A 13,724-nucleotide genomic window follows, 5' to 3' on the forward strand; every position below is an offset into this window, starting at 1 on the left:
TGCGTGATGTGCTAAGTACCAGGATAATTTGATAAATCAATTTGTGTTTTTTGTCTCTATTTTCTCCTTTCCTTTCTGTATTTCTTGCCTAGGGAAGGTTTGCTCATAGAGTTCAAAGCAGAAGTTGCCTCCAAGACTCTTTCCTTTCTGGCTTCCATTCTCTATACATTTATGGTGAAACAGATAGGGAACAGATAGGGAACAAGTGGGTGGAACGGATAGGGAAACTGTCAGCTCCCTAGGTCCAGTCCTGCTCACAGATGTGTTTTGTATGACCTTTACCTTCACAGGTTCAACAACTGTTTTCACTCTGTGGTCAAAGTTAAAACATAGAGCAATTTCAAAACAAAATTTTGGATATTTGGCTTCTCTTGGACATTTAGGGGATCTGGCAATCTCGGGCTTGCATTTGCATGGGATGGGCACTAATATTTATTGACTACCTACTGATGGCAGGCCCTGTTCAAAGTGCTTTCTCCCGTGAGGTTGTCATCCAGCTAGGGACAAGTATTATTCTTTTTCATGGCTATAGAAGCAGGCACAGAGTGGTTAAGTGGCTTGCCCAAGAACTCACAGGCAGTTAACAGTAGCACCAGAAGTGAACCCAGGCAGCAAAGCTCTAGAATGTGGGCTCCTAACCATTAGGCCATGCTGCCTGATAGCAGTTTTGTGGGCTGAGCTGCCCCCTCTAGGCAGGGCACGTGTTCTCTAGTTACCAAGCTCCACACTTTTTTTATTGTTGAGTGTGTAAATTCTTTTTTTTTTAACATTTTTTTAAAAAGATTTTATTTATTTGACAGAGACACAGCGAGAGAGGGAACACAAGCAGGGGGAGAGGGAGAAGCAGGACCCCTGCAGAGCAGGGAGCCAGATGCGGGGCTCGATCCCAGGACCCTGGGATCATGACCTGAGCCGAAGGCAGACACTTAATGACTGAGCCACCCAGGCGCCCCGAGTGTGTAAATTCTTGTTGTAGGGAGAGTAACTCATTTCTTCTGAGGGCAAGGACAGCGGGAGACACAAAGGTACAGAAATCCCCCAAGGTCGTCTTCTTCCACACTGAAGAGATATTATCTTTTTTTTTTTTGAAGATTTTATTTATATATTTGACAGAGAGAGAGCACAAGCAGGCAAAGTGGCAGGCAGAGGGAGAGGGAGAAGCAGACTCCCCGCTGAGCAGGGAGCCCGATGCAGGGCTCGATCCCAGGACCCTGGGATCATGACCTGATCCAAAGGCAGAGGCTTAACTGACTGAGCCACCCAGGCGCCCCTTCCTCTTCTTCTTTTTTAAACTAATCTCTACCCCCAACATGGGGCTCAAACTCAAGACCCCAAGATCAAGAGTTGCATATTCTTCCGACTGAGCCAGCCAGACGCCCTGAAATTAATTTGGTTTTTGAGAAAATAAAGAAATGAGTATTTCTTGCACACTTGAGTTTGGGGGTTAAGATTTAGATCTGATGCAACAATCTGTAATTTTTTTTATTATTTCTGCTTTTATGAAGTTTTCTTTTTTGGTTTGTCTCTTGCTTTAGATTGTGAGCCCCTTGATGGCAGAATGATGTACAGTGTTCACCCGTGTTCACCCTGCACATCTACTGTCTAGAGAGCACCAGGCATATAGTAGATGCTCAATCATCATCCTGGTAATTATAACACACACTCAGGGGGTACCTACTTTACATATATATATAATAACTAACCCGTTTGATCCTCACGCCACCCTATGGGCAGGCATCTTCATTGTCCTCATTTACATGTGGGGAATCTGAGGTACAGAAAGACTAAATAATTTGCCCTAGGTCACACAGCCTGGGTCATGCCTAGTAAGTATTCATGAATGAATGGATGAGGGACTGATTCCTGGCATGCTCTCATTGGCCCCCAGGCTGTCCCTCATCCTACACAGCTGTGTCCCACAGTGTCGGAAGTACGTGGGTCAGACCCAGGCAGGAGACTGTGTCGGGGAGTTCTTGAGGCAATGTCCTCACCTTAGAACTGGTGATTGATCATTTTTAGTCACATCTGGCCTCTCCATCTAGCCTCTTCTCTCTTTGTTCCTAGCATTATACCTACACTTCAACATACCAACCCCTCTTAAGCACCTAGATTCTTTCAGCCTCCCTGCTTTGGCTCAAGCTCTTCCCTGTGCTGGGACCATCTTTCCAATCCTGAGATTCCATTCTTCTAAAAGGAGAAACTAGGAAGGGAGGCCAGGTCTTTAAACCATGTCATTCTCTGGTAATACTAAAACACTGGATTGCGTCTGGTCTCCAGCAGCCTTATGACGGTGGTGATGCTGGTGGAGGCCGGAAGAACAGTATCCTTTGTGCCCATCTCTCTGGTGGGAAGGCAGAGTCCCAGAGAGAAGAAGGGACTTGGTAAAAGTGAAGCAGGGGATCAGATTCAGAGCTGTGCTAGAACCTGGGCTGCTGGCCTCCCAGCCCAGAGCCCTTTCCACAGTGGGGCAGTAACTCCATTTGGCGTTACACAGAGAACAGGGCCTGAGCGCCCAAAAAGAGCCCCTCAATTCTAATAATGCCTGAAATTCTGTCATTGGAGATCACTTCCTTTGGGGGGCAAGGGGTGTTGAAGGCTTTTCGGTCTCTAGGGAGTCCCGACTAATGATGAAAACCCCTGTGATGAGTCCTACACTAAGCTCATGTCAGCCTGTTCCCAGGAGGATGATCTGGCTGACAGGCAGCCAAGGGTGAGATGCCGTGGGAAGGAGATCCTGACTGAGGCCTGGAGGAATGTGGGAAGCACCAAGGCAGGCAGAAAAATGGGTCAGGGGTGGGGGTGTCAGCCAAAGGGCAGGGCAGCTGTGAGATCATTGGCCTGGGGACTCAGGAAGCCGGGCTTCACCATCGACTTGCTGTGTGATGTTGGGCAAGTCTCTTTCCTCCTTGGAGCTCTGATCTGGGTCAGTGCGGTGGAACAGAGTTGCTTCTGGTTTATCTTAAGGCTCTTGTTGTCAGGAAGTTGGGGCCCCAGGTGGTGGTTGCTATGACAACCTCTGGAGGTAGTGACCAAGGACACTGTTGCCATGACTATGATCACAAGGTCCAAGAGCCACTTGACTGGCTTTCAGTTCTGCCTCGAGACAGTTCCCTCCCTGTCACCTCCTTCCAGCTCCCCTAAAATTCAGCATTTGTGGGGCCAGAGAGGTATCAGGAGTCAGGGACCTACACTGCCGTGCTTTGTCTTCTACTGACGGGCTAACCTTGGCTAAGTCTTTGCTTCTCTCTGGGCCTTTTTCCACATCTGGAAGATGAAGAGGTTGCCCAGGGCCCTTTTCACTCTAGATTCCTATCAATTTGCCTTTACATAAGAGACGAAGTTTTAAGCCAAAGGGTTGTTTCCGGGAATGATACGAAAAGTATTAACAACTGTTATGACCAGCACTCCCTGACCTCCCCACACAGGCCTGGACTGCCCTGCCAGGCAGGCATTACCCCTTTACCAACTAGAAGTGGGGAGGGCTGGCTAGACCCAGAGGAGGGTCCAGAGCAGCTGGTATGCTTGAGGGGTATGTGGAAGGCACCCAGGGCAGGGGCTATGAACAACGAGTAGGCAAATACCTAAATATTTTGACAACTGGTATGGCCATACCTTGGCCTACTGGCTGAACATGAGCCTCTGCTGTATCTATAATGGTGGAGTTATGGCACTGTGAGTAGCGAAGGGAGACTTTCTGAGCAGAGGGACCACGCTGATGTCACAGAGATCAGGCCGCTGAGGAAGCTGACGGCTCTCAAGCGCTGCCCTCATTGGAGAGCGGGATCGATCCTTCTTCCTGGTCGCTCCCTGCACCTTCTGACCACGTTGTGCACATTCCTTGGAGAGCCAGGGTTGCCAGTGTCTCGGTTCCAGGACGGCTGATGCCCAGACCAGTGGGGAGGGCACAGCAGGAAATGGCAGAGCAGGGGGGCCCAAGGAGGAAGCAGAGAGCTCGGGGGACACCTGCCCCTCCTCTCCCAGGAGACCAGGCCCTGGGCAGATGCCAGACCCTTGGCCTCCGGGATCTGTTCCTCTCCACACACCCCCAGCTCGCTTGTCTCTCCCAGCAGGACTTTGCAAACAGCTTCTCCGGATGGATGGATGGATGCGGCTGCTCCCTCCTCCCTGCACACTTTCTATTCCCAGCCCTGAGCCTCCGCCAGAGTTCCTCAGGAAAATTGGCTGAAAGAGACATTTTCCATAATCTTGACTCCTCTGCTGGGTAGCTGTCCCTGCCTCCACTCTCTCCAGCCGGTCACCAGGACCCAGAAGGAGGGGAAATACTTGGTCAACTGGTTGCTGCTCCCTGACCCCTTAATTCTGTATGTCAGTTTATCTTCATGGGCCTCAGTTTCTTAATCTATGAAATGAGCTAGCTACCCTGAGAAGCAGGCTTGGGAGTCAGGCTTTTTTTTTTTTAGATTTTATTTTTAAGTAATCTCTACGCCCAACATGGGGCTCAAATCCACAACCCCAAGATCAAGAGTTGCATGCTCTACCAACAGAGCCAGCCAGGCGCTCCAGGAGTCAGACGTTCTTGATTTAATCCTTAGCTCACTAACTGTGAGCTCCTGTGTGACTTTGGACAAGATCCTCAACATCTTGGAGGCTCAGTTTTCCCCATCTGTAAATAGTGTTCTCTCTTACTGTTGTGAGGATTAATGAAATAAGCTGAGAAAAGGATTTAGCTCAGCGCTCTGCCCATGGCAAGTGTTCAATGAATACCTATTTTTTATTAATTAATTAATCAGAGCCTACTTGGTGCCAGATGCTGTGTTAGGGGCCTTATGTACCCAATTTCTAATCCATACAACACCCGTGCAAAGTGCTTGTCATCCCCTTTGTAAAGCTGAGGGTCCAAAGGTTCGGAGAAGCTAAGTAACATGTCCAAGGTCACAGATATCAAATGGCTGAGCCAGAGGGATTCAAACTCAGATCTGACTGATTCCAGATTTCCTATTCTAACCAAGGCTCTGGTAACTAAAAGAAGGAACACCCCTCTGCTTCAGGCAGATAATGAAGAGCAGAATGGCTTTGCTGAGATTTTAATCCAGCCCTTACAAACTAATTTCAAAGCTCCAACTGGGGTTTTGGGCAGCTAAGGGGCACAGTCATTGAGAGGAATATTGTTTAACTTTGTACAATTAGGGAAATGCAAAGTAAGCAATGAGGCATCTTCGTTTCCAACCTTCCCTCATCCTGTGCCCAAGAAAATGTCAAATGAGAAAAACTAGTGATATCTAATGTGGTTCATGGTGTGGGGAATTGGGCATTGTTAGTCTGAATATAAACAAAAGCAGTCCTTTTGGCGGGCAATTTGGCAGTGTCTGACAAAACATAAAATGTGCATGTTCTTTGACCTAGTAAATTTGCATTTGGTAATTTTTCCTCTTCGTCCAAAAATATTCACTGCCACCTTGCTTGCAAGGGCAAAACATTTACGGTAACATAATGTCCTTCAGAGGGTAGACTATGTACATCCATATTGTGGAATATTTTATACCCATGAAAAAGAACAAGGTAAAAACAAAACAAAACAGAAAGCAGAATAGACACAACACGATTATAATCAGAGATTTCAACATGCCTTTCTCAGCAACTGGTGAAACAGTAGGGATAAAATCACTAAGCACATGGAATACTTGAACAGCATTTGTAAATTACCTTGACCTAATTGACATTTTAGAACACTACACCCAGTAATGGCAGAATGAATATTATTTTCAAGTGCACAGTGGAACATGGATCATGATAGACCAGATGCTGAACTACAAAACAAGTCTCAAATTTGCAATCAAATTAAATTAGAAATCAATGACCAAGAAGATATGTAGAGCCCTCCTAAATATTTGGAAATTAAACAACATACTTTTGAATAACCTGTGGGAAGAAGAAATCACAGGGGAAGTTAGAAAATATTTTGAGCTGAATGATCATGGAAACACAGCACTCCAAAATCTCTGGGCTGTATCTAGAGCAGTGTATAGAGGGAAATTTATACCTTTATATAAATTACATAGTTTTTTTTTTTTTTAAGATTTTTTATTTATTTATTTGACAGAGAGATAGAGAGCACAAGTAGGCAGAGAGGCAGGCAGAGGGAGAGGGAGAAGCAGGCTCTCCGCCGAACAGGGAGCCCGATGCGGGGCTAGATCCCAGGACCCTGGGATCATGACCTGAGCCGAAGGCAGCCGTTTAACCGACTGAGCCACCCAGGCGCCTCACATAGTTTTTTTTCTAAAATAGCTTTAAATGCTCATATTAGAAAAGAAGAAAGTTATCAAATAAATGATGCAATTTCCTATCTTAAGAAGCTAGTAAAAGGGGGTGACTTGGTGGCTCAGTTTGTTAAGCATCTGCCTTCGGCTCAGGTCATGATTCCAGGGTCCTGGGATTGAGCCCCACATCGGGCTCAGTGGAGAGCTTGCTTCTCCCTTTCCCACTCCCCCTGCTTGTGGCTCTCTCTAGAAAAAGAAAAACAAAATAAACCTCAAAATTGCGAGGTAAATTTATATGTACTGGCAGGGCACATTGAATTAAAAAAGCAAATTATATCTAATATATACATATCATGGCAGAGATTGCTTGTTAGCTCTCAATGTCCATTCTCCCCCCTTTTAAACAAAGAATCCCTGATTTTGAGCTGAAATATGACTATCAGGATAAAATACATTTCCTACACCCCTTTGCAATCAAATGAGGCAATGTGACTAAGCACTGGCCAATGAGATGTAATCAGAGTCATGTGTGTATCTTCTGAGTGGCTGTAGGCCCCCCCACCCAGCTTTTTGCTCCCTCCCACTTCCTGCTGGCTGGATTGTGGATGTTACTGTTACAGCTTGAGCTGCATACTGTACTGAGGGTGGTGGAAGCACAAGATAGAAGGAGTCGACTCCCTGCCATGCCAAGTTTAGACTGCCTGCTTCTGGACTTCCTTTACAACGAAGGAGAAATATACTTCTATCTTATTTCCATCACTGCTATTTTGGGTTTCATTCCTTGCAAACAAACTTAGTGCCAGTGCATATAACTATGATTCCATTTATGTGAAAAATAGCAAACAAACCTATATATGTAGATCAAATGGATGATTTTGACTTTGGTACAGAAATCCCCAAGATAATTTGCTTCTGCACTGAAGACATACTTTTTTTTAAAGATTTTATTTATATATTTGACAGAGAGAGAGAGCACAAGCAGATGAAGCAGCAGGCAGAGGGGGAAGGAGAAGCAGGCTTCCCGCTGAGCAGGGAGCCCGATGTGGGACTCGATCCCAGGACTCCGGGATCATGACCTGAGCTGAAGGCAGGCACTTAACCGACTGAGCCACTCAGGAGCCCCTGAAGACATATTATCTTGCGTAACAATAAGTCCAGAGGTGGAGCAGCTTAATTCAGTGATGGGTGATTCAGTGACTTGACTTCATCATCAAGGACTTGGGTCCTTCCCATCTTTCTAGCTTGTCATCCTCTGATTAGATCCTGTCGCAACTGGGAAATGTGGCTACAGGCCCAGGCATCACAGTCACACATTTCAATGACCAGTAGAAGGAAAAGGATGGTTTCTTCCTGCTGTAGCTCTGTTTGTTTATTTTCCAGCTCTTTTTTTTAAAATTACTATTCTTTTTTTTTTTTTTTAAGATTTTATTTATTTATTTGACAGAGAGAGACACAGCGAGAGAGGGAACACAAGCAGGGGGAGTGGGAGAGGGAGAAGCAGGCTTCCCACCGAGCGGGGAGCCCGATGCGGGGCTCGATCCCAGGACCCTGGGATCATGACCTGAGCCGAAGGCAGACGCTTAATGACTGAGCCACCCAGGCGCCCCTCCAGCTCTTTCTTAAGAGCAATTTTTTTCTAGAACCTTCCAGCAAAACTTCCTTCACGTCTTATTGGCCATAGCTGGGTTGTAGGTCCATCTTTAAACCAATCTCTGGTTTAGAGCAATTGAGATTTATTTTTGATCCATTCGAAAAGAGAACAACCAAGTAAAATCGTGGCTCTGACAGTGTGGAAGAAAAGAAAAATGGCCAAATGTTGGATACTATATATATATGGTGGGCTGAAAAATCCACAAAGATATCCCAAACTGCTCATGGTGGGAACCCCCCGGGGGAGAGGAGTGGGACTGGGGAGAAAGGAGTTCTGCAGCAAATCCTAAAGTTGCCTCTCCGACGACCTTCCCCACTTCTCCTTTGCTTATAAAAGCCATCTTGTTAGGGCAACAAAGGGATGAATCATGACTGGCCTAAGCCAGCTGTGGCAACCTCTTTCCACATAGTTGCTTTCTCAGCATCCCCTGCAGCTAGTGGTGGTCATGAGGATGCAGTTTGGCCAGGGAGATATGAAGGGAAACTGCTGGGAGAATGATTTCCCCTTTGATAAAAAGAAACCCTTTCTCTGACCTTTCCCCTTCCATTCTTGCTTGGGATACTGGTGTGAAGATGTGATGCTTGGAGTTGTTGCAGCCATATGGCAACCATGAAGGAAATGCTGAGAGAATTACGGAGATGCAGACTCAGTGTCCTGGCATTTTTAAGGCCCCTGGACATCTTGTTAGAAAATATCCTTATAAGGATTTCTGTCATGTGTAGCGGAGGGCAGCTTAACAGATAAATGCATTTTTACTTTTTACCATATATTTTCTGTTGTTTTGATTTATTCTGATAATTAAGATGCATTATTTTTGTAACTCGAAGTTCATTTAAAAAAAATATACTACTTGGCATTGGGCACCTTTCGTATCCCAATAGGCTTGAAGAGGCACTCTTGCAAAGGGGTGGGGAGGAGTTAAACAAAGGAACAAGCTGTTCCTTATAATGAAGTATTAGCTTCATGGTCTGAGGGTTGACCTAGCAGATGGGGGGAATGGCTGGGAATACATTGCTCTATTTGGGTTTGACCAGAGGTTACAAACTGTGGGCCTCTGGTTGGAATCTGGTTGGTGGACATGTTTGGCTTATCCTGTCCAGGGTTTTTAAAAATTAAAATTAGCAATTAGTATTTAAGAATTGGGATACTTCACATAAATATCTGGCTTGCTGGCTTTCTTGGAAAAACTGAAATATCAGGCAAGGCTGGTTTCATTTCCAAACAGTAGTAATTGGCAGCTTCAATCTGTTGCTCCCTTTACGCAAGGCAGGTGCTTCCGGTGGGCCGAGATCTTGGTGCTCCCTAATGTCTGCTTCTCCAGTCTATTTCACTAGCTGACTCTGTGAGCATTTGTGTTAGTGACCCCTGGGTTTGGGGTTTAGGATTAATGCACACGTGCATGTGTATGTATGTAGGATTCAACAACTGCTTTCTAGGCAACTTGCCATGTACAAGGTATCTATCCTCATTCACACATGTGGGCAGATCTTGAAGAAGGTTGGATTCGGAGTAAGCTGTTCTCTGTTCTGTAGGATCGGAAGAGCTCAGAGCACCCTTGACTGCCCTGCTGCATCACTTGGGGTCTTAATCCAGACTTCTGAAGATGCCCTGCTGGGGGAGCGGGGATTCTGAGGCAAGACCTCCATCTGTGGCTAAGGAGTAAGGTTTTCTGAAAGGTGGATGGAGATTTGCCCAGTGGAGTTCTGAAGAAGCTGGTGCTCCTGGAGAGAAGCATTAACCCGAGGAAGGGAGGCAAGATCAGATTCTAGGAACAGCGTTCTACTGCCCCCAACATCCCAATAGGAGGGAAGCCCTTCAATTTAGGGTTTTCTCTATTTATTCATTAGAACAAGACTGAGTGTGTGTGTGTGTGTGTGTGTGTGTGTGTTGGGGGAGAATGCAGAACCAGCCACCACCTTGCCACATCCTCCATTCTATCCTGCTGTGATAAGCAGGAAACCAGTTCCCCAAAACGTCCTTGTTCTAATCCCTGGAACCTGTGAATATGTTATGTTACATGGCAAAAGGGAATTAAGGTCACAGACGGAATTGTTTGCTAATCTGCTGACTTTAAACCGGGGAAATTATCCTGGCTTATCCAGGTAGGCTGAATGTGATCACAAGGGTGGGGAGGGAGGCAGACGAGGGAGAACCTGAGAGATGGAAACAAGAGATGGACTTGGCCTGAAAGTTGTTGGCTTTGATGATGGAGGGAGGGTCATGAGCCAAGGAAAGTGGTTGGCCTCTAGAAGCTGGGAAAGGCAAGGAAACAGATTCTCCTCTAGAGCCTCCAGAAAAGAATGCAGCCTTGCTGACACCTTGATTTTAGCCCAGTGAGACCCACGTTGGACTTCTACTATACAGAACTGTGAGGTGATAGGTTTGTGCTGTGTTAAGCTGCTACATTTGTGGTGATTTGTTACAGTAACAACAGGAAATAAAGACACCAGGCCACTTGGAGGGGCCACGTGTAGGTGCGATCCCAGCTCACTGTCAGCATCAACCTCCAGACTTGTGAGGTGACTCCAGTCACTCTAGTCTTCAGGTTTCCCAACTGAGGCCCCAGAGAGGGGCTGTACCTGGTCTGCCCTGCCCGAATTCCTGACTCACAAAATCTAGAAGCATAATAAAATGATTGTTTTTATGCCACTAAGCTTTGGGGTTGGTTCGTTAGGCAGCATAGTAACTGGAACGGCGACTATCCTAGCCTTGAACTTGAACCAGATGGAACTGGGGAAAATTGCATATATTACTGAACCCAGAGCTCCCATCCCATCATTATTATTATTTTTTTTAGAAGATTTTATTTATTTATTTGACAGAGACACAGCGAGAGAGGGAACACAAGCAGGGGGAGTGGGAGAGGGAGAAGCAGGCTCCCCGCTGAGCAGGGAACCCAACGCAGGGCTCGATCCCAGGACCCTGGGATCATGACCTGAGCCGAAGGCAGATGCTTAATGACTGAGCCACCCAGGCGCCCCTCATTAGTATTATTTTTAACTGAACCCTGATCTGAACAGAAGGGAACACTACTGAAATTGAAACTGAACCTGTATATTTTTTCAAGCTGTTGAACGAGAATATTCAAATATTCTTGAGACAGAGACAGTCACGTGGAGAATTCTACCCTAACGTCTTCACTCTGTATATTTTGATTTGCCTAAAGCCACATGGTCGTGGCAGAACTGAGAGATTCTTAGTCTTTATAAAGCAGCCAGCTGAGATGCTCTTTATCCTCCTTCAGAGCACACACCCTTGTCAAAGTTTGCTGAATAAAGGGAGGCTTGAGCTGCCCCTAGGAGATGGGAATTTCCCACCATCCAAGGACAAGCAGTGTGAGCCTGAAACTGATTACGTGGCGGGGGGTGGGGGGTCCCTGAGTGGAAGCTTCGTGCCCTTTGGCTGAGAAACTGGAACTTTCCATCGAGGCCAGTGATCCTCAGTAGTCAAGCAGCCTGGCTGGGGTGTGCTGGGTTCCAGGTGGCCTTCATCTCATCTGGATCAGGCCAACACAGGAGGGACTCTGAAGAGACGGGGGGCCCCTCGGGAGACATTCATCTTTCCAGAGCTTTATAATTTTTTCCATAACAGTACTCTCCCTTCAAGGTGGAAAGTCCCAGCTGGCGGCTGAGGATCCTCTCAATGTGTTTTTGTTTTCCACCCTGCCCCCAGTCCAGGCAGCGGGGTGCTGGGCAAAGTCCCCTTCTCTTTTATACCAGCCTGCTCCAGACTTGCTGTACTGACAGGTGGTGTAATGTAGCCCTTAACAAACCACAGGACTAGACGTCCATGGTTCGAATCCTGGCTCTGCTATTTGCTAATTGTGCAACCTTGGCAGGGGTTCTGGACCTTTCTGAGTTATGGTTCTCCATCTGAAAACTGGCATGGTGATAATATGACCAGTCTTGAGGATTTAATATACGAAGAGCACTTAGAACGGTACCCAATACATAGTAAGAGTGATGTAATTGCTTGCTGTTATTACATGCCTTTGGACAATTCCTCTCCTTTCTCTGGGCCTCAGTTTCCCCAACTGTACAATGAAGAAAGCAGTTACAACCTGACCTGAGTGCAAATTCTGACGACCCTTTCTAGGACAGTTTTCTTGGGTTTTCTTAGCCTCAATCTGTTAATCTGCTCATCTGTTAAATGGCAGTTATTAAGTAGATGGGTGCGGTGATAATTAGATGAGAAAATGTATACCAAGCATGTAGCATGGGACCTAGCACATAAAAAGAGCTAAAACAGCAGTTTTGTTTTGTTTTAATGGATGAGAAAGAACTTTCTAAACTATAATGGGCCATGTCCCTGGGAGGAGTATTGTGGTTTTGTCACATGATTTCCCAGCTATGCCTTATCCACAGACTGCTAGAATCAGAGAGGTCAGGATTGGAGGGGCCATTTTACAGATCACTTAATCAATCCAGTCAACAGATATTTACTGATCACCTACTATGAGCCAGGCACTGTTGTAGGTGCTGGGGAGAGAGCAGCACCAAGGGCCCTACCTTCATAGGGCTTTTATTCCTCTGGGGGAGATAGACAGTAAGTGGGTGAGTCCATGAATAGATGATACAAGTTCACATTCAATCCCTTTATTTTACAGATGGGAAAACTGAGGCCTAAGAGGGGAAGAGATTTTCCTAAAGTCCTCCAGTGTCATAGCAGGGCAAAAACTTCCAAGCAAGTCTTCACAGTCCCAGAATATCCTACCCTTAACAAGGCCTGGTTTCCTCAAGGTCTTAAGATATGCTATTGGAAACCAACATTTACTGAATCTTTCTAGACACAGGAACTGTTTTAAGTATTTTACACATCTTAAATCATTTATCTTTTTTATAGATTTTATTTATTAGAGAGAAAGCGCATGGGGAGGGGTGCAGGGAGGGTGAGAGGGAGAGAGAGAAGCAGACTCCCCACTGAGCAGGGAGCTCAACTTGGGGCTCGATCCCAGGACCCTGAGATTATGACCTGAGCCGAAGGCAGACGCCTAACGCCTGAGCCACCCAGGTGCCCAACATCCTAAGTCATTTAATCCTCACATCAACCCTGAGGGAGGGAATTGCCATGAATCCTATCTTATAGATGGGGGAGCTAAGAAACAGAGAGGTGGAGCATTGAACACAGACCCTCTGGTTCAGGGCCCATGACCTACCTCAACCACTGAGTTGTCCTACCATCCTGGCTGCATGCTCTTCCTTCCCCCTGACCCTGGTCTGTGCTCTTTCCTTCTTTCTTTCCTCCCCTTCCATTCCCAGTCCTGGTCTCAAGGACTTCTTCCACACTCTGAGTAGCCTGGGGTAAGCCCCCCCCCCCCGCCCCGGTTCTCAGTTTCCCCATTTGTGGACTTTGAGGATTGCACTGGATTATCCTCAGGGCCTTCCATGACCACCCTGATTTTCAGCCCCTTATCAGTTTGTAATCATTTTATTCGCTTGTTTTCTAGTCTGCTTTCCCCACCAGATGGGGGGACTCCAGGGAGCAGCATCCTACTGCTTCTGTTCACTTCTATCTCCCTAGAGCCTGGCACTGTGCCCTGCACTTAGTACGCCCTCAATAAATATTTGTGGGTGAAGAAAGGAAGGAATGACAGCGATTACCTGCAGTTTTCTCAAAGCCAGCTCCTGTGCTCTTTCCCTGGCCCCTCTTCCTTTCTCAGCCTGTGGGCCCCCCTCCTTCCCTCCCTCCCTCTCACCTCCCAGGGCCAACTCAGGCCCTCCATCCGGCCTGCATTTTTCCGGGTTTGATATCATTTTTTCCACTCTCCGGCTGCTGCTGGCTGCCTCTGCCAACTTTCCACAACTATAGCCCCTCCCCCACGACCGCAGGCCAGAGCCAGCTTGGGGTGGGGGAAG

The sequence above is a fragment of the Mirounga angustirostris genome, unplaced genomic scaffold (assembly GCF_029215605.1).
Source record: "Mirounga angustirostris isolate CCGP_5_RB_7025 unplaced genomic scaffold, mMirAng1.0.hap1 SCAF_10, whole genome shotgun sequence".
NCBI classification, from domain to species: domain Eukaryota; kingdom Metazoa; phylum Chordata; class Mammalia; order Carnivora; family Phocidae; genus Mirounga; species Mirounga angustirostris.